Below are 26,045 nucleotides of genomic sequence, written 5' to 3' on the forward strand. Positions count from 1 at the left end.
GGTTTGTTCTTGTTTTATTCTGTGATCAAACATAAAGCACTACTTACAGTGCTTGGTACATATTAACTAAACGTTTGCAATTATTATCACTAGATAAAAAATACCAGACATACACCCCTCCCTTTCTAGAGCATAAGATCTAATCCTACTCCTATCTGATTATCATACCCTTATTCAACACAGAGCTTTGTATCTGTTGAAGTGGTTTTACAGAGTCCTTGGTATCTGGAGATTTCTATCATCTTCCCTTGCCCCATCAAAATGCCTGTCTTACACATTTCAACAGTATAAACTATTCATTTTTCTAACTAAGAGAGATTTAATTCTCTGCACAAGACAAAGAGGATGCATAGAGGACAAGGGTTTGTTTTTTTTATCATTGTCACCACATGGTCAAGGGCAGCACATGTTGCTAAGGCGCAGTGATCTGCATTGGTTATTCCACATTGCTCTTAGGGATGGATAGAGCATTGTGATCTGCATTTGAGATCCTGGATGGTAGTGATGGTGGTGGGGAAGATAGTGAGGCAGGTGTTCTCACTTTTGTAGCTAAAGAGGTTGAGGGCCTGACAGGTCTGTAAGGATGCCCTCTGCCTCTCCATCCTGGCTGTTTCTGTGCTGCTAATCACACCAGATCTCTCCAGCAGAGCCACTTCACAGGTTGCCAAGCACCAGGCTAAGCTGAGATCTGGGGGAGAGTAACCTAGATTGTTCCAGCTAAGAGAGGGCTGTTATGATCAGCCAGAAGGGAAACTGTAAGGAGTGAGGCAAGTGATGTTGCTCTCAGAGATAGGTCTTCCCTTTACCCAGAAGGGCTCCTCACTGGACCGTAGGACATCAGTAAGGCTTGAACCTGGTGTGGTTGTCTTTCTGCTGGAACTTTGCATGGGGACTCTGATGACTTCTGTCATGTGGAGACTTCCCTGTGGCTAGTATTATCCTGGTGAATCCTGAGGCTCATTAATTGCAGGGCAGGCCACATGGGGAAGCCCTTGGGAGTGACCCAGAAACTTTAGTTGGTGATGAATTCAAAGTCAATTTCAGCTTACCCAACTCAGAGTTTTGGGTTCATACTCACTCTGTAATTCTTGTCTTCCATCAACAGCTGATAAAAATATTCTCCAGAAAGGGCAAAGCTAAGTATCTTGAGAAAAGCACAAATCTTAGGAATGACCTGCCTGCCCTGTCTCAAAGGGTCGCCTTTTGCTGATCATCTGTGCATCATCTTGGTAAAGACCACCCCACCCCCAAAGCAATGAAAGCAGAAGCTACCAGTTTGAGCCTGATGTTTTATTTATTTGTACTGGTAGCTTTATGTATGGTGTGTTTTCTCTATTTGGGCCTCAAGGCTGGTTAAGCAAAAGGCGGGAAACATAAATAAGTAATAGACAGAGAGGGCTGTCCATTTATAGGCTTTCAAAGATGACCTGGTTTTCTGTTCCAATGTGAACATTAGTGTTGCATTAGAGTAATATTCAGCCATAGATGTTTTGCTGGTGCATTTGGTGGTGATAATTAGGAGAGACATATTCATGTTCTATTTTTGTAATAAAAATTAAGAAACCTCAGCCTACACCAAGGGCCCCTGTTGGCATTGTGAATGCCACGAGCCCGAGCAGTCCATTTTCCTCAGATTGCATGGGATCACTGTGTTCCTCTCTGCTCTTGTCCAGTTTCTGGTTAGTATTAAACAACCCTTTGTGAGGAATTAACTCTGGCTTTGCTCCCAGCGAGGAAATGTCTACACAAAGCCAGAATACCTAGCCAATTGCAGGCAAACGGGTTATTTGGTGTAGCACAGGAACAAATAACTTGTTGGCAAGCCAATTCTTCACTTTTTGATGGCTTCCCTTGGCATGAGAACAGCCTTCTGTAGTGCATGGTATAAATGCTTATGAGGTCCTTTTATCCATTCATTCAGAAAATATTTCCTGAGGGCTCACTCTGGGATGCATTATTTCCAAAGTGGGGATAATAATAATATCTACTGCATATAATTATATAGATTAAATAAGTTAATATGTGTAAAAGGTTTAGTACAGAGCCTGGTACACAGGGCTTGGTCAATTTGAGCTTGGCTATGGAGTTCAAGTTTTATTTTATAGACAAAGAGGAGTCAATGGCACAGGCAGATCCATGCTTCTGAAAGGTGATTTCTGTGACAGAGTTGGGGAGGATCTTAAGAGAGCAGAACCTGGAGGCAGGGAGACAGTCAGGTATCTTTTGTCCAACCTCTGATGGCTTCTTTCCCTTGCCTTTCTTGGGGTAGCCTCGGGCAGTTGTTCTCACAGTGTGGCCCCAGGCTAGCATCACCTAGGAACTCATTAGAAATGCACGTCCTTGGGCCCTATCCCAGAGCTACTGAGTCAGAGACTCTGGGGTACAGACCCAGCAATCTGTGTTCTAACAAACCCTCTTGATGCTTGCTAAAGTCTGAGGACACTGGGCTAGTCTCTTGAGGAAAAGCGGGAAGTGGGAAGGAGAGCTTTTAGAAAGTCTTCCTCTTCACCCCTTTGGACGCCATGGGGCAGGCACGCAGCTTTGGGGAGGTTCTCCACACTAGGCAGGCCAGGTGGCAATCTCCTTGCTAGCTGGACACACAGAAGCAGAAGCCTCGTTAATGTAGATCAGGGCCACCTGTTGAGCACAGCAAAAACCAACCCTCAAAGCTCCTGCTGGCTTGCTGCCCAGAGGGAATGGTGGCCAACCCCTGTTGATGCATATGGTGTAAGCTGCAGTGGTGCTATGCTAAGAAGGTGTTTCTTGACCAGAAAGACTGTCAGCTGCAAGACCCCTCATCACACTGAGAAACGAGGGAGGCCAGGCGCTCTGGTCCCTTTCAGAGCAGATCCTGCGGCTAGTTCGTAGGAGTCTGTGCGCACACCCAAGATATTGCATGGGCATCAGCATGGATTGCACCAAGTGCTTCTATCCTTTCCCAGAGGAAAGCTTGTGGCCAGGCAGGTTTTTACTGCCAATAGCAGCCACCTCTGGAATGAAATACCACAGCTGTAGATAATTTTAGAACGCCCATCTAGATTTTTGTGAATTCAGTCATTTGTTCATTAGTACTAACTTGTGTAAACTGATACGATGGGAAATAAAACAGGAATAAGATACTCCCCTCACCTCCCACTGTTCTTTAAGGAGTATGCCATCTTTAAGGAGAGATACATCATCCACACAAATGCTGGAAGTTCAGAACAGGGTGCTGTGGGTCAATAGGAAGGCACCAGTGAAGTGTAGTTCAAGAGATCAAAGGGACTTCCTAAGAGATGGTCTGGGGGTGTTGGATGGAGGAGGTGGTAGCATTTGATCTGGGTCTTGAAGGGTGGGCAGAATTTCAAGAGACAGAGAGAAGGCATCTCAAGTAATGGGACCTGAGAAAGCCTGGGGGATGGGAAGCACACATGCTCCAGGTAAGAGTGAGTGGTTGTTAAGTCTGCCCAGAACACACAAATAGAGTAATGGAGGAAGATGAGTCTTGAAGGATAGATTGGGATTTGAATACCAGGCTAAGGAGTTTGGATATGATTCCATAGGCTGGGGAGCCCATGGAGAATCTAGGTTAGGAGATCAGTATGATGGTCATGGCACCAGAGAATAAATGGGCTGAAAATGGAATTGGGATGGGGAGGGCTTTAGGCTACTGAGAAGAGACTTGCTCAGGGTCCCAGCCCTTGGAAACAGCAGAATCAAAGCTAGAGCTAACTCTCTGTCCCCAGCTTCATGACTGTGGGAGGCAACTAAGAAGCTCCTGGTAAGGAAGAGTGAGCCTTTAAATTGATGGTCTCTTGATATAGAAAGTCATCAAAACTCTCTAGGGCTTAGGAGGCAAGAGAGAGAGCCCTGAGTGATGTCATCTACTTTTCTGCTCCAAACATCTTGGTCTCCCGTCAGAAAGAGTGGTTCTCCCTTTATAGATGAACGCCAGAGGTCCTCAGTATCCCACGCCAGCCAAGCCCAGAGCATCTCAAGAATGGCACAGAGCCTTGGCACAGGCTAGGACTTGGGCTTGGTTCTGACTCAGAGGAGTCGGAACCACCTACTGAGTCATTTGCAGGAGCTGTGGTTTCCTGGGAGGCTTCCCAACCAGTTACCCACCCCACCAATGGTTGGTAGCATTCAAGATCTGAAGGGAGCCATGCAGTCACCGTGCCATCGCTTCAGGCAAATGTAAAATTGCACATCTCAAGCTGTTGCATGGAAATCATTTCCTTGCTCTGCATAGAGAAACTTGGCACTTGGCAGTAACAGATAAACAGATGAAACTTTTTTTAGTTACCTGCTAGCTATTTGATCTTAAGAAGGCCTCAGTTTCCATAACTATTAATGAACAGTCGCAACTTGAATGAATTGGTGGTTCCTAATGGTTTCTCTTTAGGAAGGTCCAGAATGTCCCAGGGTTGACAACAACCTGGGGGTGGGGGTGAGGGAGAAGGGATTGAGAAAAAAAGGAAACAAAAGGAGAAAGAACTCATGGACATTGACAACAGTGTGGTGACGGGGAGGGGGTGTGTGGAAGAGAGTACATGGAAGATAAATGGTGACGGGAAAATATAATAAAATAAAGAGGAGAAAAGAACCTGCCTTCCCCTGCAACCGCTTGCTTGAGGATCTTGGTGGGAGTGGAATTAATGCCAAGTCTGCTCATGGCACCTCCATTTTTTCATCTTGATCTGCTGCCTCTCAACCAACTTTGCCTTCTTGGGTCTCCCTGATTCCCTCATAGTAATCTTTGAAGTTTCAAACACCATGACATCTTTCCACTCAGAGATACCATGGTTTGTTTTTCAGGGTGAATTCAAAGAACGTGGCACTGCTGTGTTATTCCAAATAGAAGTTGCCTCTCTACCCCCACTGTTGAAAAAAAATTTTTGGGAAACATCTCTTGATTCAATAGTTTTCTAGAGATTTCTTTTAGAACTCATGATTAGAAGAGGTCTCATTGATAAACTCCAGACCCTAATTTCCAGCATTTAGTTTATATCAGCAATTTTTAACCAGTGTGCCACAAGAATTTTGAAAACACGCAATATTTGAATAGTCAGGGGCCCTGGAGTATTTTCCCTCAGATTGTAAAAAAAAAATAAAAAATAAATTAAAAAAAAAGCAATAGCCAACACAACAATAGCCATCCAATGTGAATGAATCAAAAGTATACCTATTTTTTGTAATATTGGCAAAAAACTTATTTCTTGGTGTGCCACAGAATTTTAGTAATTAGCTTGTATGCCATGAAATGAAAACAGTTGAAAGTCACTGGTTTACGTTTAGCTGAGTTCCAAGCTAATGCAGTGTCTTAACATGGCTCCTAACATTGAGCTACTGTTGATCAAATGAGTATATAGCTAGAGAACTCAGCCAACTCTTTGGAACTAAGCTATTATTATCCTAAGCAGAATAGCTTGGGGAGAGGGCTGAGATGTTTGCCATTCCAAATCCCTTTTTTGCCCGCCCTTCCGTTTGGTTCAGAGGAACCCACAGAGGCCTGTAACCTGTAAGGACTTCTTCCATCGACCTGTGTGTGTGTGTGTGTGTGTGTGTGTGTGTGTAGAGGGAGGCACATTTGGCCCTGTGCAAGGCGCTCGCATGAGAACATTAAGTCTTGGCATCAAACACACAACTTTTGATACCAGTGCCTGTTTTCTGGAGGCAAAATAAGGCCTCCAGATGAAAAAAAAAAAAAAAAAAAAAGAATAATCGAGTGTTGAGACTTGAAAGACTCCAGGACTCTGGGAAATTGGCAGGGCTAGATCTCTGGAAGCTGGAGCTTCTCCTTCCCCTGTAGCTATGAGCCAGGTTCTGCCTCCCTTGAGTCAGAAGAAAGAGTCAGGAAAAGAGCTTGAGCAGGAGGGATGTCCAGGTGAAGTTTCTTCACAGAAGAGGAGTTCATCCTCAGATCCTTGACCAATCACCCTTCCATATGGCTTTCGCCCTACCCTTTAAAATACATATGTATGGAGTATGTCCCTCTTTCTACTCTGTATAGGGGAAGCACTCATATCCTTTAGCCATCAGAGAACAGACCACTTCTGTTTTCAGGGACACTTGCTCATCTGACTCTCAGCTGTAAGCGAGACCTTGGGGCCTCACCTGGGCAAATGTGAGGCCATTTCCTTGTAGTCCAGGCTGGTTGCACCCTACCCCTGTCATCCCCGGACTAGGCCCTGGGGCTCCCAAGTGAACAATCCCTGATGGCTCCTCATGGATCTCAGCCTCTACAGGCTAGCAGGGAACAGGTGATGACAGCCACACATGCACATGTGACCACGGAGGTGGGTCCCATTTCACCATGGCTGACACGGTGGGGAATCTACCTTCAGATTCCTAAGTAAGGAATGTAGAAGTCTCAGTTCTCTCAGTGAGTTGGGCACTGTTAATTCCAAAGCGGGGAAGCAATGTCTTATGTCTAATGTCTCAGGGCATTAGCAAGGGGAGGCCAGATTCCTGGCCCCTGCTTCTGTAGGTGTTCTCTGTTAGAGAACCCAGGGTTCTCTCAGAGCATTTATCACGCCGTGCCATCTGGTGCTGGGTCACTTGTGTGCTTATCTCCTCTCCCTGATTGGGAAGGAAGGGACCTAGTCTCAGGGACCAGGATGTATCTTCCTCTCAAGCCAGTCCCTCATAGCCCACAGACGGTGCTTAAGAAGTTGGAGCTCTCTGTCTCTTCACTTACATAAACCTTTGGAGTAGAGGCGGAAGGATATGCATAGCTTCCTGCCTCCTGCTCACCAGTGACTAAAAGGGCACACCCCAGGGGTTGCAGTATTCATTGGCTGGCAGAATATGGGGGAGTGGGAGGAGACCGGAATATCGGGTCTCCTGTGCACATTGAGTCTTTCCGTTTGCACATGCTCTCCAGAATTCAAGTAGGCAGAGTGATGGGTTAGAGCTGGGCTGTCGAACATGGAAGCCACTGACCACATGTGACAGCTTAAATTTCAATGAATTAAAATGAAGTAAAAGTAAGAAATTCAGCTCCTGTCTCACACTAACCACATTTCAAGTGTTTGATAGCCACAAGTGACTGCTGGCTACAGTGTCAGCGCTGATATAGAGTATGTCCATCATCACAGAATGTTCAAATGGATGGCACTGTAGACACCAAGTGGCTTTTATTTTAATTGATTTTTGAGAGGGGGGAGGGAAGGATGGAGGTAAAGAAAGAGAGAAACATCGATTTGGTGTTATTTATGCATTCATTTGTTGATTCTTCTATGTGACCTGACTCAGGATCGAATCCACAACCTTGGAGTATAGGGACAACACTCCAACCAACTGAGCTACCCAGCCAGGGCCACTAAGTGGATTTTCTTGATTTAAACTGTGTGCCACAAATCGTATGTATCTGAATTATTCAAAAGCAAAGGGAAAGGAGATCTTGTCAAAACACAAATTCCTGGTTGTTCCCTCCTGAATCCAAATCTCTAGAGCAGTGATTCTCAACCTTCCTAATGCCGTGACCCTTTAATACAGTTCCTCATGTTGTGGTGACCCCCAACCATAAAATTATTTTCGTTGCTACTTCGTAACTGTAATTTTGCTACTGTTATGAATCATAATGTAAATATCTGTGTTTTCCAATGGTCTTAGGCGACCCCTGTGAAAGGGTCGTTCGACCCCCAAAAGGGTCGCGACCCACAGGTTGAGAACCGCTGCTCTTAGAGGGTGGGAAAAGCTGGGAATCTGTATTTTAACAAGCACCCCCAGAAGACCCTTGCACAAACTCGCATTTCAGGATCAGCACTCCAAGGGATGCCAGAAGTTGAGTAGCAAAGCTGGAAAACCTCCGGGTACAGCAGTCCTGAGCATCTGAGATGTCTTATAGCACTTTCCCACTCCAGTATAAGGTTTCCTAGCCCGACATGTCCAAGAGTTGCAACGGGAGCCTGCGGACTGGCAACTAAGGGCACCATCTCAGTAAAGTACTGGCTGTTCTCCCACCAAGTAGTAAATAATGAAGAAAGAGGCTGTCCTGGCATTATCTGCCCCCTTTCCTCTTTCAGAACCAGGAAGATGGAAATAAACTCGCTGATCCCCTTGAGCATGTTTGAATCACAAGTACCTTCCCCCTAAAATAAATTTATTTCCTGCTGCCTTCATCCCAACAAAGACCAGCCAGTGATGAATACTAGACTTCATAGCTTATTTGTCAAAGCAGCACACCTGTGAGGATTCCTGTGGAAGATAAATTTTGGTTTGGGGGAGGGGGGGGGGGCCTGGTGGAGGAGGGACCTGGCCAGGAATAAATCTTAACATGTTGCACCAGACGGTGAATGAGCGTTTGCCTCACAAGGCTGGCTCTCCTGACAAGGTATGATAAATTACCCTCTTTGTTGACACCTTCATTGGGTTATTTATGGCTCATTAATTGAACCAAAAAGGGACCTTGTAGACCCAGCAGGGGCACCTTACAATGCTCCTCCAGTGGACCCAGCTCAAAGAGAAGAACAAAGGAGGGGGAGGGGGAGGGGCCTACTAGTGTGTCAGCTCCTTGGCTTGAGATACTCTTCACCAAAGGATTCAAGATTTGTTTTTAAAAAAATTACCTTTGGCAGCTCAGGTGAACTGCTCTAGAGATGAGCTCCTCACTCCCAGCCTGTGCTGCTGCCTGGCATCTTTTAGGGAAGCCTGGGCCTGGAGGAGTGTGATTGCCACGTTTGCTTAGGCTCGCCTAGAAAATCAGCATGGCACATGAGACCATTCCAGGATCCAGACACAGTCCCAGCTTGTCCACATGCTTGCTGTGGGACTTCGGGGAGGGCCAGATCTTGAAGAGACTGTGTGACATGCAGAGGAGCCTGCTCTTTGTCGGGAAGGCAGTGAGGAACAGTTGGAGATTCATTCAGAGGAAGGGCATGGTCCGATCACTGTTTATGGAGATCCTCTGGTGCCGGGTGGAGTGAGCTTCAGCATGGAGGAGACGAGGGGAGGAAAAACCTGCTAGATGACTATTACAATCAGCCAAGCCAAAGAAACTATGAGCCCCACACAAAGGCATGGCTGTGAGGAAGGCAGAGAGCACAGGACCAGACCTTGGCTCTAATCCTGTCACTGTCCAATATCTGTCAAAATCCAACTGGAATTATTTTCTCTACAATGTGTATCCCATCCATAAAATGAGGACATTGGACTGGATGGTCTCTAAGTCTAACTCTGACATTCTGTAAGGATTGGGTTTCTAATGTTCTCCTGCAGTTTGAAGTGGGAAGAGGGAGGGAGGTGCAGGTCTGTATTGAAAACTGAGAGAAGTCTTATTTAATAGTAATTGTTGGAATGTTCATCAACTGCACCTGCTAAGGATATACATGGGCCCTGGTAAATGAACGTTACAGCTGACGGTAGGTCAAGTGCTTTGCCTCCATTTCCAAACTCACAGGGCTCATACAAGCATGGGGGTTTGTAGAACTCCCATTCTGCTCCAGATTGATTGCCTGGCAGCTAGAAGGGAAAGCACTTGGGAGAACTGGTCCACACATGCTAAGCACTTTGTATGTACTCAGTTGTGAGAAGGATGAGCATGACAAGTGCTAAACCCTTAGAAATTCATTTTAACAATTTGGAGAGACCTTTACCCTTTTTCCCTTCCAAGGTTTCCAGTTTAATTCTTTTTTTTAACTGCAAAGTGATAATAATGATTTCACTAATACTAAAAAAGAACATGTTCTGCGAAGAGTTTCAACTGGAACGAAAGCAAAGCAAAGAAATAAAAAGAAATTTACTCCAAATCTCAAAATTTATGTAATAAGTTAACATTTCTGTGAGGATCCTTCCTGTCATCTCTCTATGTATAATAGAGACATTAATCTGGATATATTTACATGTATGGGCAATATCACATAAACTATTTTATTCAGGCCATAATGTCTTCTGGACATCATTTGTGATATATTTGTGCATTATCATTTTTATGATGTGTAGAATTTCATTCATCAGCAAATCATAATGTATTCAACTGATAAATCATTATTAATGGACATTTAGGTTGTTTCCGATTTTTCTTTTATAAACAAGACTAAGGAACATGTATGTACATAAGCACTTATGCACTTGTCAAATTATCTCCTAATACAAGGGCAAAGTGTCTGCAAGTTTTAAAGTTTTGCTACATATTGCTCTCTAGAAAGATTTATGAACATACTTAAAATGTGATTTAGTGTCTTGTTTTACTGGAAAGCCAGTGTTCCAAGGGTTGGGGTTGGGGCAAAATGGAGACAGAGAGAAGTGGGAAGAGGGAGGGAGTCGCTGCCTAGCTACTCTGTATTGCCCGAACACTGCTGACTTCATAGGCCCAATGAGGGGGGCGGGCGGGAGGGAGAGTGAGACATTGCCAAGGGTTCATGGAAGCTGTAGAGAGTCAGGGTGCCAGCTGATGCCAGATCAGATGGGGTGCCTTCCAGATTCTCTGGATGACTAATCCTGGATCTTGGGACATTTGGCTTTTGACTAGTGGTGTGTCACTGGGTATCAGAGGTATGAGACATGGAAATGTGGAAAGATCTCCAGAAGCATAGATGCATACCTGTCTGAAAACCACCTTCTCCAGGCCCCAGTGCAATGCTTTCTGGCTCCGGATAGGGCAGCCTTCTGTCCTTGGTGTTCAAGAACAGTTGCAATTCACTGCACTTCATCCTGCTGCCCTGAGGGCTGCCTCCATGCATGTCAGACCATGCGAGCCAGATAGGGCTTCAGCAGTTTTCATCTTGGTTTGACACCATGTGATGAGTTAGAGTGGAATTCTTCAACTGTTGTATTTGTATTCATGGCAGGCACAGAGTTTCCATTCATTTATTCATTGCTTGTTCATTCAGAAATATTACTAAGAATGTATGTTATTACAGACACTGTGCTGGGCACTGAGCAGAACTTAATGAATAAGAACATAGAGGTTTGTGATGATTTGGGCAAGAAGGAATCCTGTCACTCATCAGGATGAATCCCATGTTCCGGTTGAGGAAACTGAGGCCGAGAGAAGCACGGTGCTCCACCTCTGTTGGCCAGTCAGCTGATCCCTGCCCCAGTCAGGGGTAGAGAACTTTTCCTGAGTTGTGCAGCTCTTGGGCCAAAGCTCCACGTGGGCCTCTCTGAGGATGGCCTTGACTCCCCTCTGAGGACAGCCAGGCCTGCAGAGCCAGAGTGTATGACTGGGCCATACAGACACTGTGTTGTTGGTACAGTGGAATTTGGGATGCAGGGGAAACGGAGCTCTGCTTTGTGGATGCTAACAATGTGTGCAACTCGGCATCTCTGGGCTGGCCTCGCTGGTCCAGCCATCTCCTTTAGGTGTGAATATGGGAGCATTTAAAATGCTCCTTGGAAGTTGATCCTATAGAGAGGGGATAGATGGGCTGATTGTGACAGCCTCTGAGCTGGGAGATGTCCCAACACTGAGAAACTGACAATTTTCAAAAAGTGCTACTGAGAGAGCCTTCTAGAATGTGGCTGCAGTGAGGATCCACCTGCCAAGGTGTGATGTGGAGGAGCTTTCTGAATCATTAGATTACCTTTGAATCCTTACAAAGTATTTTTTACCACATTAGCTGGTTCCTTCCCTATTCCACCCAGTGTATTACTGCCTCACTAATTAATTTGACTGTGTATTTGTGCTTTGCTAATTAATGAGAAATCTGAAAATGGAAAGGTTAAGTGACTTGCCCATGAGCTAGTAAGAGACAGAGTTGGGATTTGAAACCATTTTTCTGACTTCAAGTTCCAATGTTTTCCCAAACCTGCCTTTGCCAGCCCCTGGGTTTGTACACTGACCGGTCACATGAATGGCCATCTGAGAGGGTCAGCGGGAAAGAGGCCTCTCTGCCTGGAGGTTGGAAGGTGGGCTGGGAAAGACTCTGCCTTAACCATTTGGGCTTACCACAAAACATTAATTCCCTTGTATCTTGGAAACTTTCTATTATTATTAAGAATTCCCTGTCAAAATACAGGTCCCCACTTCAGTAAATTAAGTATGCAACCACATAAAAAATCATTTGTATTTTATTTCATTAGAATTAGAATAAAAGGGAAAGGAATGGAATGGCGTGGGATGAGGGAATGGAATGACATAGAAAAGAAAGGGATGGGAAGGAAAGGAAAAAATGGATTTGTATTCCATTAAAAATAGAATTTCATAAAACTATGAGAAGTATGATTATGAACACATAAGAAACATACTCATTGTGCGAGAGTGGCTTAGTTGGTTGAGTGTTGTCCTGTGCACCACAAGGTTGCAGGTTCGATCCCCAGTCAGAGCACATGCAGAAGGCAAACAGTTGATGTTTCTCTCTCCTCCCTGCCTCTTCCTCTCTCTAAGCATGTCCTCAGGTGAGGATTAAAAGAAGAAGAAGAAAAAATAAAAATAAACTCACTATATATATGAAAAAAGTTTAGGCTCTATCATGTAAAAAGCCTATAGAATATGGTAAGTTTAGTTTTCTTCTTTATTCCAATCTATATTTTTGTTTTTGTACCATGAGCTTATATTAGTGGCAGTGGTATGCAATAAGATAATTTTTTAAAATTAGGAAACAATCCCAGCTGTTTCTTTAATTTCAATGAGTAACAAAGAACAGAATAAATATAACTCAACACCTCCCTTCCATTCTCCCAGTACCCATTTGGGTTATAATTTAAGCCTCAAAGAAGTCATCAGCTAACACTTTTAGGAGATGAATTGTCAACAAGCTAAGAGCCAGAGCATTTTTCTTCTAGAATAGGTTAGTACACAGGGGTCTGAGGTGGATGGCAGGAGAGAGAAGAGCAAGTACCAAGGTGAATTTCACCACTTGGTAGGTTTTCAGTGGGCTGGCCTTACCTGTGCTCACCTCCTGAAACACAGCACCTTTCCCCACCCCTAATAATGGTCACTCTGTTCACAGCAGAGTCAGACGTGGACTAAGGGGAAAGAGAAGCCTTCTTAGTGCCTTCTGGCTCCAGCTTCCAGCATGACTTAGTTGAACCACATCTAGCACACAGCATACCATTGGGTTTGTTAGGTGTGGGGTTCCTTCTGGCCACTCTGTGTGGGATTGTTGCTGCTGTGATGTGGGGTGGGGACCACAAGAGGTACAGAAGGCATAGGACATCTGGCAAAAAGTTGAGTTGCTATGGAGTGTTCTGAGAGGCATTGGTGCTGTGCCCAGCTGTTAGTCTTTAGATGTAAATGAATAGATGGATCAACACAGAAGAGACTTAAGTAAATACATTCTAGAATTGGGGAGTCTTTTTTTTAAGACCCTGGGAAGAGACCCTAGAAATTACTGGAAGCCCCCAGAACTTAGTGCCTTGCCTGAGGTCACCCCAATGGTCAGAGGCCAAACTGCAGACTTCCATCTCACAATCCACAGGCTCTTCTGACTCTTGTTCAATAATTTTCCCCACAGATTTGTTTTAGGGCCTACTGTGTGCCAGTGCTATGCTGGTATGGGGAACCCACAGATGAATACAACGAGGACCCTTCTCTCGGGGCATTCAGGATCTGGGTGGAGGAGATAGAACCACTAGCTGATTGTTTAAGAAAATGCAGTAAGATGCCCTGCAGTCCAAGAGACAATATGCTTTTTTAAGGGCTTGGCACAAGGTAGCACACTGCTTGGGCACATGATCCTGCCTCTATTCAGACTCAGAAATCAGCTTCCTGGGTGCAAGCTAACACAACAAGGATGAAAATGAAAAACAGATGGGAAACATGCAAAGTGAAGCTTTCACCTTCATTTGGGCAAGTTCGGAACACTTGTATCATCTGAAGGGCTGAGACCAGTGCACAACACCTGCCTGTCTTCTAGAAAATGCCCTGTACAGGATTTCTTCTGTCTGGTGTGTGCCAATAGTAGCTCTCCCATTTGTATTGAGTCTGTGGCAAAGGGCCTGCCCTCTTTTGTGTTAGATCTAATTTGACAGTGACAGCAGCCATCCGTGGTTCTGAAGAGTTCAGAAGAGTGCTGTGGACAGCAACCGGGTTGCTGTGTTAGGTGTGGGGTTTGCAGGAGCCTTTAAGCAACATTCTTTTCCTTCTCCACAAAGGGTTCTGTCATTGGTGAGTAGATGTCAGCCTCGCTGTCCATTGCCCTTGTGATTTGTTAAGAGACTAAATGAATTAAGAATAAAATAATACAGCCCGGCTGGCATGGCTCAGTGGTTGAGTGTCGACCTATGAATCATGGTTCGATTCCTAGTTAGGGCACATGCCCAGGTTGCAGGCTTGATCCCCAGTAGGGGGTGTGCAGGAGGCAGCCTATCCATGATTCTCCCTCATCATTGATGTTTCAATCTCTCTCTTCCTCTCCCTTCCTCTCTGAAATCAATAAAAAAATATTTTTAAAAAAGAATAAAATAATATACACATATTTGTTTGGATCTTGTTTTGAGCAAACCAGTTATAAAAAGACATTTGAAAAGTGATCAGTGAAACTTGATAGGTAGCAGCCATAGTTAACAATAATGGTATTACGATTATGTTTTTTTAAAAGAGCTATTTCTTAGAGATGCAAGCTGAACTATTATATACTTTAAACATATAAATATATACTTTAAAATGTACCTTTCTTTTAGTTGTTGAGATAGATTTAGATAAAACAAGATTATCCATAGGTTGATAATTATTAATTACTAGAGGCCCGGTGCACAAAATTCGTGCATGGAGGGGGGTTGTCCCTCAGCCCAGCCTGTACCCTCTCCAATATGGGACATCCCTCTCACAATCCAGGACTGCTGGCTACCAACTGCTTGCCTGCCTGCCTTCCTGATTACCCCTAACCGCTTCTGCCTGCCAGCCTGATCACCCCCTAACCACTCTGCTGCCAGCCTGTTTGCCCCCAACTTCCTTCCTCTGCCGGCCTGGTCACCCCTAACTGCCCTCTCCTGTAGGGTTGATCACCTCCAACTGCCCTCCCTTGCAGGCCTGGTCCTTCTCAACTGCCCTCCATTGCAGGCCGGGTGCCTCCCAACTGCCCTCTCCTGCTGGCCATCTTGTGGTGGCCATCTTGTGTCCACATGGGGGCAGGATCTTTGACCACATGGGGGCAGCTATATTGTGTGTTGCAGTGATGATCAATCTGTATATTACTCTTTTATTAGATAGGATAGAGGCCTGGTACAGGGGTGGGGGCCAGCTGGTTTGCCCTGAAGTGTGTCCCGGATCAGGTGGGGGTTCCCTTGGGGTGTGGGGCAGCCTGAGTGAGGGGCCTGTGGTGATTTGCAGGCCGGCCACGCCCCCTGGCAACGCAAGCGGAGGCCCTGGTATCTGGAATTTATTTTCCTTCTACAATTGAAACTTTGTAGCCTGGAGCAGAGCCAAGCCTGGGGCTCCCTCTGAGGCCAGCAGCCATTTCTGTTGGGGTTATAATTGAAACTTTGTTGCCATAAGCGGGTGGGCCTGGCCAGGGTGTGCGGAAAGCTTTGCTTCCCTGTTGCCAGCGGCAACCCTGGCTTACTCTCACGCTCTGTTCTGCCGCCATTTGTTTGAATTTGTTTACCTTCTATAATTGAAACTTTGTAGCTTGAGTGGAGGCTTAGGCCTGGCAAGGGCAGGTGGAAAGTTTGGCTTCCTCTGTTACCTAGGAAACCTTGCCCTCTGTGGCTGTAGCCATCTTGGTTTGGGTTAATTTGCATGTGCGCTCTGATTGGGTGGTGGGTGTGGCTGGTGGGTGTGGCTTGTGGGTGTGTTGAAGGTATGGTCAATTTGCATATTTGTCTATTATTAGGTAGGATTGAAGCTGGTTGATGGGTGCATGGGAGTTGGTTATAACTATTATATATTATACCATTCTCTTTTGTTCTGTGTATATTTAATAATTTCCATATTTGAAGCTTTTAAATCATGAATAACTATATATCAAGCAGTTACCATGTATCAGGTTCATGGCTGGATGTTTTATATGTAACCTCTTACATTTTCACAACATCCCTATAAAAGGGTTTGTATTATGCTGATTTATCTGATCAAGAAGCTATAGCATAAAGTGTCTCCCCAAAGTCACACAGTGAGTGGCAGAGCTGGGAATTGAACCCTGATCTTTTTCTTGAACGTTTGAGTGAAGTATCACACATATACAGAAATGTGCATAAATCATATTTGTATAACTCAATGAATTTTTGTGACCACATCAAATAACCTTGCTCCACATCAAAAAATGGAATAGTACCAGCATCCTCGAAGCCACCGCGTGACCTTGCCAGTCACATCCCTCCTCAAGGTAACCACTGTCTCAACTGCTAGCACACTAGATGAGATTTGCATATATTTTGAACTTCACAGAAACAGAATCATACTCTTTTATGTAAGGCTTCTTTTCCCCAGCATTATGTGTGTGAAGTTCATCCACATTGATGCCTCTGACAGGTCTTTCCTTTTCATTGCTGTCTATTTCATGGCAGAAATATGCCATAGTCTATCCATTCTGTTATTGATGGAATTGGGAGTATTTCCACGGGATTATTATGAGTGTTGAGTCTGGGAACATTCTGACACATGTCCTTGAGTTGACCTAAGTGTGGATTTCTGCTGGATGCATCCCCAGGGGTGGCATGACGGGCGCAGGGTGTACATAAGTCAAGAGCTCCAATTTTCCTCTTTCTGTTATATCACCCAGTTCTCTTGAAATGGATTAAGAAATTAATTCCTTTATGTGATTAGTTCTGTAAGACTGGTGAAAATATTAGTTCTGTAAGACTGGTGAAAATATAGGTTCTGAGGAAGAACCAACATTGGAATTGATCCTGGAATATTCTGGTCCAACATTGATGAACCCCAAGTCCCAATCCAGACCTCCAGTGCTTCATGAATTTTCCTTGAAATAAGTGTAGTGCAGGAAAAGCTCTTGGAAGTGTCCTGCATTTGTGATTTAACATAATAGCATGTCATTCCAGGACACCAAAAATCATATAACAAATAAATATGAATACTGTCATGCAATCCATCAACAGAAAAAAATCATAAAAATTTTAATAAAAGCCAACTTGACATTTAGTGCACTTGAAGATTTTTCAATACTTAACAATGGTATTATTACAGTTTCATTTTGGAGGATGAAAAGTTGCTATCATAATAGCTCATGGTTAATTCAGAATCCCAGGGAATGGGCTTCTACCCTTGGTTAGGTGGGTCATCCTCATCCTTCATACCTGTACCGCCAACCTGTTCTTCCCAGGAGTTCAATTGGGGTGCTGCTAAAGCTTGGTGACGTCAGGTCTAAGAGAGACCTAAAATGGGTGGCCAGGTAACAGTTATTGTCTGAGGCTGTGGGTGATGTGGAAGAAAAATAAATATGTGCTTTATATACAAATGAGAATAGATTCAAACCCCATGTCTACGTATTATTTGACCTTGAAAATATTACCTAATTCCAAATCTCTGCTTTCTTATCTGTGAGAATAAGGATGACAAAATCAATTTTAGCAAAAATTAGAAAGATGATAGAGTTGAATGATAAAATGAGAGAGAGAGAGAGAAGAGAGAAAGACAGAGAGAGAGAGAGACAGAGAGAGAGAGAGAGAGAGAGAGAGAGAGAGAGAGACAGGCCACGCACAGCATCAGGCACACTACCGCCATCTGGGAAATGTCACTTGCTTTCCTTTACTGTTTATCAAATGGGCTCCAAGTTATTCTAGTTCTCTAATGGACTCACACAACTCCAAGGTCTCCAGAAGCCTTTTATTCCTCCTCTGACTCTTTGGATGCAATGGGTAGTGGGGCGAGTGGTGCTTCTGCAGCCGGTATGGGGCCAGTAGAGGAACCAGTGTCCTCTGTCACTGTCCTCACTAAAATGGAGCCTTCCTCCCCTTGTACTTCATGGGTCGTGCAGGAGGCTTGTGGGATCCTTCCCAGCTGGTCTGTACATTCTGTCAGATTCTAGGTCCTACACAGTTGAACCCCAAGGTATAAGATTATTAGTTCATTGTTATTTACTGATGGTTGGTAGCCCCACCTCCATCCAGACAATTTGTAATAAAAACACAGATACAAAAATATTCAAACAACTTTCCTAATGCAAAAATGGGTATCAAGTGAATGGGAAGGGAAGAAAATTATAATGAAAATTCCTGCCTGAGGAAAATTTGAGCAAATAAGCACTAAATGTAGCTCTCAGCCCCCCAGCAACCGGGGGGAAAAAAGGGAAGCCATTGTGGATGTGGAGCTCTTGTTGTCCATAGGAGGAGGCATTTCAGGCCAGCAGGAGCAAACGTCTGCCTGCTCTTGACCCCTTAAAGGCATCGATATACGGTTATTTTAAAAAGCAAAGGGAAAAATCTATCCCAGAGTAGCTTGTATGATGGATGCAGAGGCACTCCCCATATGGCTGTTATTGAAATTAGCCTCATCTTAATTTGCAGCATCAACAACTCCTCCCTTGCGAGGGAGTTGCAGTATGGAAAATCACCTGGCAGTGATGGATGTGGGACCTGGGCCTGTCTCTGTCATTTATATGCTGGGTGACATAGGACCACACATTTACCCATTCTGTGTCCTGGGTTTTCCTCTGTTAAATGAGGGGCCCCTTGCAGTACTAAGAACCAATGATTCTCGTACTTTACCTGTGCCAAGCATAGAGCTAGTTCCTGGAGAGCTGAGAACCCATCGCAGTGTGTGGGTTTCTCCTCCCCATGCCGAGTGTATATCCAGGGAAAATAAACAGAAGATCAACCTCAGAGAATAGCTCGAGGGGATGAGGAAGAAGGGACAAGGAGAACACTGTTGCCAAGAAAACCAGCCTTGGACCAGTTTTGTTTTCTGGGAGTGGTGCACGCCCAGTATGTTATATGAGCTGCATGCCTTTTCACAGCACCCTAGTAAATGGAGTCCACCATCTCTCCTTCTGGCCTCCTTTCTACATACATTTTCCTGGTCCTTACATGGCGCACAACCAAGCAATAATTCAACCTCCACTCCTGGGCCCCTTCACCCAAGCATAGGTTCTCTGAGATTCCTCACTCTCTTCTCAAGTTGGTAATTCCCATCTGTGTCCTGGCTCACCAGATGTGGAGACTAGCCTGATACTACGCAATGCTTGCACCCTTTGCTCAAGCTCACACTTCCTTCCCCCTCCCTGTCACCAGGGCACCCAGACAGGCCCAGAAACAGAATAAACCTGCGCAGCTGCACCCTACCCTGTCAGAAAAAGGGATGGAAACATGTTCCTGGTATCTCCACGGCTCCTGCTTTTTATGTCCATTGGAAATGAAAAGATTAAGTCCCTTGCATAACAACCTCTCTTACAAGGCCACCACTAATCATGTCATTAATGGGTAATTCTGAGGTAGCCGGTTGTTGATAAACATGCTCCTCCAAAGTGCCTAGTTTCTACCTGGCCATTCCAATTTAATTACCATGAAATTATGTAACTGCAAATTACCCTGCCATGTGAGTGGTATAAATATATTCCTGCTCTGTATTAATAAAGGTAAATGACATGGCTAGTTCATTAGTAGTCGGAAATTCACCGATGGGCTACCAAACCAATAACTTTCTCCTAAAGAGGGAGGGCGAAGTCGGTGGCTGGAGCTTGTTCCGTTTGGTTTAACGAAGGCCTCAGTGAAGGCACTGATGCTGCCTGCCCTCTTTTCTCCTGGTGCCCACTGTTTGGACCTGGACAGTGAGCTTCCATGGAGTTGCCAGCAAGAGCTCCTAGAAAAGAAGCAGAACCTGGAGCCCGAAGGTTGACTGTGGCCTGACTTTGGGGCAGTGCTCATTCATCTGTGATTTCATTTCTTCCTCTACAAAATGAGAGTGATGATGGTGATGCGTGCCTCCTGGGTTGTCATGGGGATTAGATGGGGTGATGCACTGGAAGGTGAGGTCACCACTCCCCCCCACTCGGCCCCCAGGGTTAGCTGTTATCATTGACCAGGCACAGGAGGAAAGCCCAAGGTCAGAGGCATACCACTTCTGTTCTCTGAGGGCCAGGTCTGATTCAGTTGGGTGTGAGGCACTGTCAAAACCAAGACACTGTCACGTTTTGTCACTTGAGAATGGCAGGTTGAATCCAGCTCTGAACTTTTGCCATTTTTTCTAAAGAGAAATCATAATCCCATTCCCATCAAGAAATAAGGGGTGATGCTTCAGATACATGAGAGGAAGGGATTACACCCAAAGAAATGTAACTCGGAGAGATTATGTTCTCTGCCCTGGCCTTGAGCTGGGACATAAATCAGCCAAGAGTAAACAGACTCGTAGCAACTCCAGTTTTGCAACAGGAGGGCTCTGGCCTGACAACCAGAGCTGCCCACAGCCAGCTTTTCTGACTTCGTCCCCGATAGCTCTTTTTATGGGTCTTCTGGGTGCCTCACACAGGCAGGAATATCCCAGGGGGAAGAACATGGGACAGCACCCAGCAATTTCCAAGGAGTGAATACACTCGGAGGACTTTCAAATACAATTAGACCAAGACCGGCCACTTTCGTGAAGATGGAAAACTAAAGCCACTACTCAGCTTGCTTTTTGATGTGTGCAAGGGCTGCACCTTGACAAATAGAATGCGGCTTTCGGGGATGATAGATTTATCTTCCAAAGTACTGCTAAACTTGTAACCATAGTAACAAACAAAGCTATTACATGAAATGGCTTCACCATGTGAAAGCAATAATTATATTAACCTGATGGGAGGAAAAAGGAGAAGCAAGTCTGATCAATGTGGAAGGCACCAGTAAATTGGATTGAAAATGCATGACAATTTCCTAAATTACATCTGTTTGGAGGAGGGGCCGCAGCCCAAAGCTCGGGAGCTGGGAGAAAGCTGGGACCAGGCCCCACCAGGTGGCAGTATACAGAAGTTGTTGGAGCTGCTCTTCTTTGGTTGATGGTTTTGGGGCTCTGGAAACCAGCTTCAAGGTTTGATATTAAAGCACCATCCCCTCCTATCACCAAATCATTGGGGAATTCCCCTGTCAACACTAACAATGTGGAAATGGCCCAAATTGGACTTTATTAAAGAGGATGTTGGTTGAGAAATATTCCAGTAGCAATAAGCAATGTTTGCTAAACGAAACATCAGCAGGATCTGATTAGGCCTTGAGTCTATGATATAGATCAGGGCTCCCGGTGCAGTTAACTCCTGAATTTCTACCCAGATGGCTCCCTCTGAACAGTTGGTTCCTAAACGTAGTTTGCATTAGAAGCATCCAGACTTTAAAAAGTACAGTGCCTGTGTCCCACCCTCATCGTTTAATTTAATTGTAAGTGGTATAGCCTGAGCTATATCTGGGATTTTAAAAATTCCTCCAGGTGATTCAAAGGCTGTTGGTGAGGATTGAATGGGTAGGAAGCTACTGATTAAGATGGAGCCAAGGTGAAGTATTCAGAGTCAACATCTTTGGGGGCAAAAGGAATTGGGGAACGACTTTCTCATCAACTACTTTCTCTTTTAGACTAAAGGGTAAATCTGTTTAATAACTCGGGCTAGAAGATGCCATCTAAGTTGCACAGAAAGTGTCATCCTGGTGTGTCAGGCTGTGCATGTTTCAAAGGATGTCAAGGACCCTTTCCTTGTTTCTCATGAGCTGTGAATCTCAGTGGTGATGCCTCCTGTAAAGTCGCTGGCGAGTCAGATCTGTTCCTTTACAAGGCTGGGAGGATTACACAACACAGACATGTTGGAGGGAATCTAGATCTTGTGTAATTTGACCCAATCAAAGATACACACAGAGACAGCCCTGAGGAATATGTAAAGTAAGCAAACCTGCCTTTCCTTCTCTCCCTCCTACCTCCCCTCCCATTTCATTCCCCTCCCCTACCCCCAACGCCCTACCCAGTGGATTTTAATCCTCTCTTCCCTTCCACTCACTTTTAGATGTGATGTGATAGTGAGTGAAATAATGTGTTAATCAGAGAAAGAAATGTCCCCACCCCTTCATGCATGGAGCCCTCATCATGTGCTAGGAAATAAAAGCTTTATCTTATTCAGTTTCCATAGCACATGTGTGTAAAGGCCGTCATTATCTCCATTGTGTAGAAGAAGAAACCAAGGTATGAAGACATTAAATACCTTGTTCTTGGCCCCAGAGCTAATAAGTAGCAAAATGGGATTTGAACCCACACCCGTGTGATCAGGAACTCTTAATCCTACCTTAGGCTGCTTCCTTCTCTGTTTCTTAGAGCTTAAGGGTCCTCACCTCTCTGTTCAATACAGGACCCACTAGCCACATGTGTCTACTTAAATTTGAACCTAGAGTCATTGAAATTATATAAAATAAAAAATGCAGCTCCTTGATTACACTAACCACAATTCAAGGACGAAGAGGCATGTACAGCTAGTGACTACTGTATTTGGGCAGTACAGACAATAAGCGTGTTTGAATTCTTGCAAAAGTTCTACAATGCTTAGATCATATGTCAAACCTTTTCCATTTACAGATGAGAAACTAAGGTCCAGGGAGGGAAAGCGATTTGCCTAAGAGCCAGCCTTTCTCGCTGCCCTGCTGCTTGCTCCCTGACCACTGGGAAAGCTGGGGCTTTGCACTGGGCTTTGCAGGAGACCATACCCGCCACTCAAAACCCTCCTGGAACTTTGAATAAAGGAAGACTGACCGCCAAGCTGGGAGGCTCTGCATTATCTGTGCAGGAGCAGCCACAGGGAGGACACTTTAAAGGCTGCCTTTCAAAGCTCCAGAAGGCCTTCCTAAGCCCCCAGGATTATGGCTGCTAAGGTTGAATTGCAAGGGTCTGTGTCAGAGCAAGGAAGTATCTCTGTGGAAAGTCTGTGCTCCACCAGGGGACTCAGCGCCGCCTGAGCACGTCCTCCAGGGCCTGCGTTTGTAGATGTGCCCTCCCTCAGGTGGTTGTGGGTGTAGCCAGACCCCTTTTCAGTGAAGAAGTGTCAATGCCTGTGATCTAGAAGGCAGCTCAGGAAGCGTGTATCCGCGTTTCTTCTGGCCCACACTGGGGAGAGCAGGCTGTGGAGATGAATGACTGTCACCCCCCTCTGGGACTCAAAAGCCAGATGAACACTAGGGCCCAGGTACATGGTGGGCTGGAAAGGGCTTCATCTTTACAGTTAGGTAGATCTGCATTACAGTTCTGGCATGGCTACTTTCTAGCTGGGTGACCTTGGGCATGACATGTAGTGTCTCTGATCCTCCTCTTCTCAATTATAAGTCATGATCGCCATAACCAATCGGTAGGTTCCATCGTCCGAAATGAAATGAGAGACAGGAGTAGTTGGCCTAATACCTGGCTCAGAGTAGGTGACAAATGTTAGTTCCCTTCCCTTCCCTTCATTTCTGCTTCCTCCTGGATGGCCCATGGGCCCCAGAGTCCTCTGACGTTTCTGGGGTCACTCAGAAGGTGGGTAATCACTTTAGGGTGTCTAAGATTTTGAGTCTTCATTACATGTACTTTCTAAATAGTGGCACTACAGGCCTTGGTTCCCGTGGATTTGTTTTATTTCCAATTTGTTAATCGTATTGACAAAGTGCTTCCTAGACAAGTGAGATGTTCAATGGAAAATTCATTCCAGGACATTTGTGTTTGTAGAGCATGAGAAAAAAATGCACATCTTATGGGGTAAGAAGACAGTCAGACAATGAAATACTCATTCACATTGCAAGTATTCACTAGGTGCTCTCTGTGTTCTGGGTACTGTGCTAAGTAAGCATTGAGATACAACAGTGGGCATAATAGATGAAATGAACATTGTGAAGGCAGTTTAAACCACAAATTGCAAGCACACCTTTGTATTTCCTGTTGTGGATATAGCTCTGACTGTAGGTGTGTAAGGAGGAGCAGTTGCCTTATCTTCACAAAGTACGGCTATGGGCTTACAAAATCATTCTCTTTTCACCGGGAGCCTGCACTCCCCTCTCCTTCTCAATGGACAAGGACTTAGGGAAAGGCCCTTCCCAAAAGCCTCCAGCCCTTTCTCTTGCAATGCAACATTGCAGTTTATATGTGGTGCTTCTTGCATTCGACAGATTTTCCTATGTTATCACAAATTGTTCCCTGCCCATGTAAAGCTTGGCACATTAGCACAGCTGCCTGCGTGTGAACCCCTTTTTGTTTCCAAGGTGCTTTTCTAGTCAGTTGAGTGCAGATCATCTCTCAAGCATCCTTTATGTTCTCCATGTGGCATAAGCCACCAGGGTTACAAAGATGAGTAAGACATGGTCCCCTGACCACAAGACTCACAGTGTGGAAGGGAGGCAAACGTGCCACAGAACACCTGTGATGGCTGCACTACTAAGGTTGCATATGAAGGAATGACCTGGGAAAAAGGAGTGGTCGGGTGTTTGGGTTTGGAGAACTATGAGACAGAACAGACAAGAGGAGGAAAGAGAATTCTCTAGACAATAGCATGGGTAAAGGCATACCTATCTTTTGTTCTGACTCTCTTTAACAGACCCTGACTCTACAACTGTTACTTTGACCCTAAACAGTAGATCTATAGTGTTTAATTTAAGCGGGTTCTGTATTCACCCACATATTTGCTCATATCCATTCTTTACCTATGTCTGCTGCTAACAGAATCCGGCAAAGCACAGCCGTGTCTTTGTTCTAGTGTGTGCCTTAAAATACGGCTGCCTTTCTGGCTTCCACTTGCCTCCCAGTGAAACAGAAAGACCTGGAACGGTTGTCATTTGGTGCCCTGAGATAAAGGACAGTGTAGCCTGTCACATGGCCATCAGGGGGGAAGTTGTGCTGACAGTCTCTAAGAAGTACAAACACAATAAGGGGAGTTGGCAGCTGGCATGGAATGCCAAGATGCTGGCCAGTTTCCTCAGCTCTCCGAGGATGGGTGGGTGTAGGAGGCTGGGGTGGAGGGCCTGATCACATGTTTGTTCTCCTGGTTTTGGGAACTGGAGGTGTGACCAGGAGCTCTCTGTAACTTTCCAAGTAGTGGGTGTGGAGGCTGTGGAAGTGACGGCGGACCTTCCTGTCAACACCAGGGACCTCTCCTGGCGCCTGAATCCTGGGAGGCTGGGCTGAAGCTCACCCCGAATCTCAGTGTGCAGCCCTCACCAGGCAGGAAAAGAAGGCAGGTCTTTCAAAGCATGGCTGACCATAGGGAGTGGGGCCTCCCTGAGGGAGAGATTGATAAGAATAAATCCTTTAGCCCTAACCGGTTTGGCTCAGTGGATAGAGTGTCAGCCTGCAGACTGAAGGGTCCTACGTTTGAATCCGGTAAAGGGCATGTACCTTGGTTGTGGGCACATCCCCAGTAGGAGGTGTGCAGGAGGCAGCTGATTGATGTTTCTAACTCTCTATCTCTCTCCCTTCCTCTCTGTAAAAAAAATCAATAAAATATATTTTTAAAAAAAGAATAAATCCTTTAAAGTGTTGGAATAGGCAAGCAGAATTACCTTTTCCAAGTATTCTTTCTTCCAATTGAACTTGTTTCTAAAACTGGATTATTGTGATGGCTACACTACTCCATAAATTTACTAAAAATCATTAAATAAAACACTGACAACATGTTGACTTTATGGCCTATAAATGTTAACTCAATAAAGCTGCTTTAAAAAAATTTAATCAAACCTGTTAACAGATCCTCAAACCATTTCACTGGAACCTAGAACATGTAATAGGCATCCCCTTAAGCCAAATACTGTAGTCAGAGGACTGTTTTCGGGGTTCCTGGTCTGCTTGTTTGGCCTCTTTCCCACCTAGGGGGGCAAAGAACTGGTTATTATTTGACTTATCCATTAGTGAATGAGCTTGTTGCCCTGAATTGATTCTTTAATAGATTTGCACTTTATACCTGTCCTTCAATTGTAGGGTGATTCTTTTTAAACCCCCACTCAAAGGATGTGAAACCTCAGGGGAAGAGATAGAAGAGAATTGAAGAAGAGGTGCTTTCCTCTAAGCACCTGGGAATTCCAACAGGAAGGCAGCCATCTATTTTGTCTGCAAATAAAACCAACCGACCGATACAATGAAAGATTGGGTTGGTCAGAGGTTCTCAGACCTGGCCATGTGCAGGGCCTTGGGAGCAAAGGGCATGCTGTAGGACCGGTCCAGGCATTTCATCTTACCAGTCAGTGAATCCGACCCCACCAGGGCTTCTGGAGCTTGCTGCAGCCATAGAGACGTCCGGAGACTTATAAAGATGATTTATGTCTGT

This window comes from Eptesicus fuscus, chromosome 5, assembly GCF_027574615.1.
Source record: "Eptesicus fuscus isolate TK198812 chromosome 5, DD_ASM_mEF_20220401, whole genome shotgun sequence".
Lineage (NCBI taxonomy): Eukaryota > Metazoa > Chordata > Mammalia > Chiroptera > Vespertilionidae > Eptesicus > Eptesicus fuscus.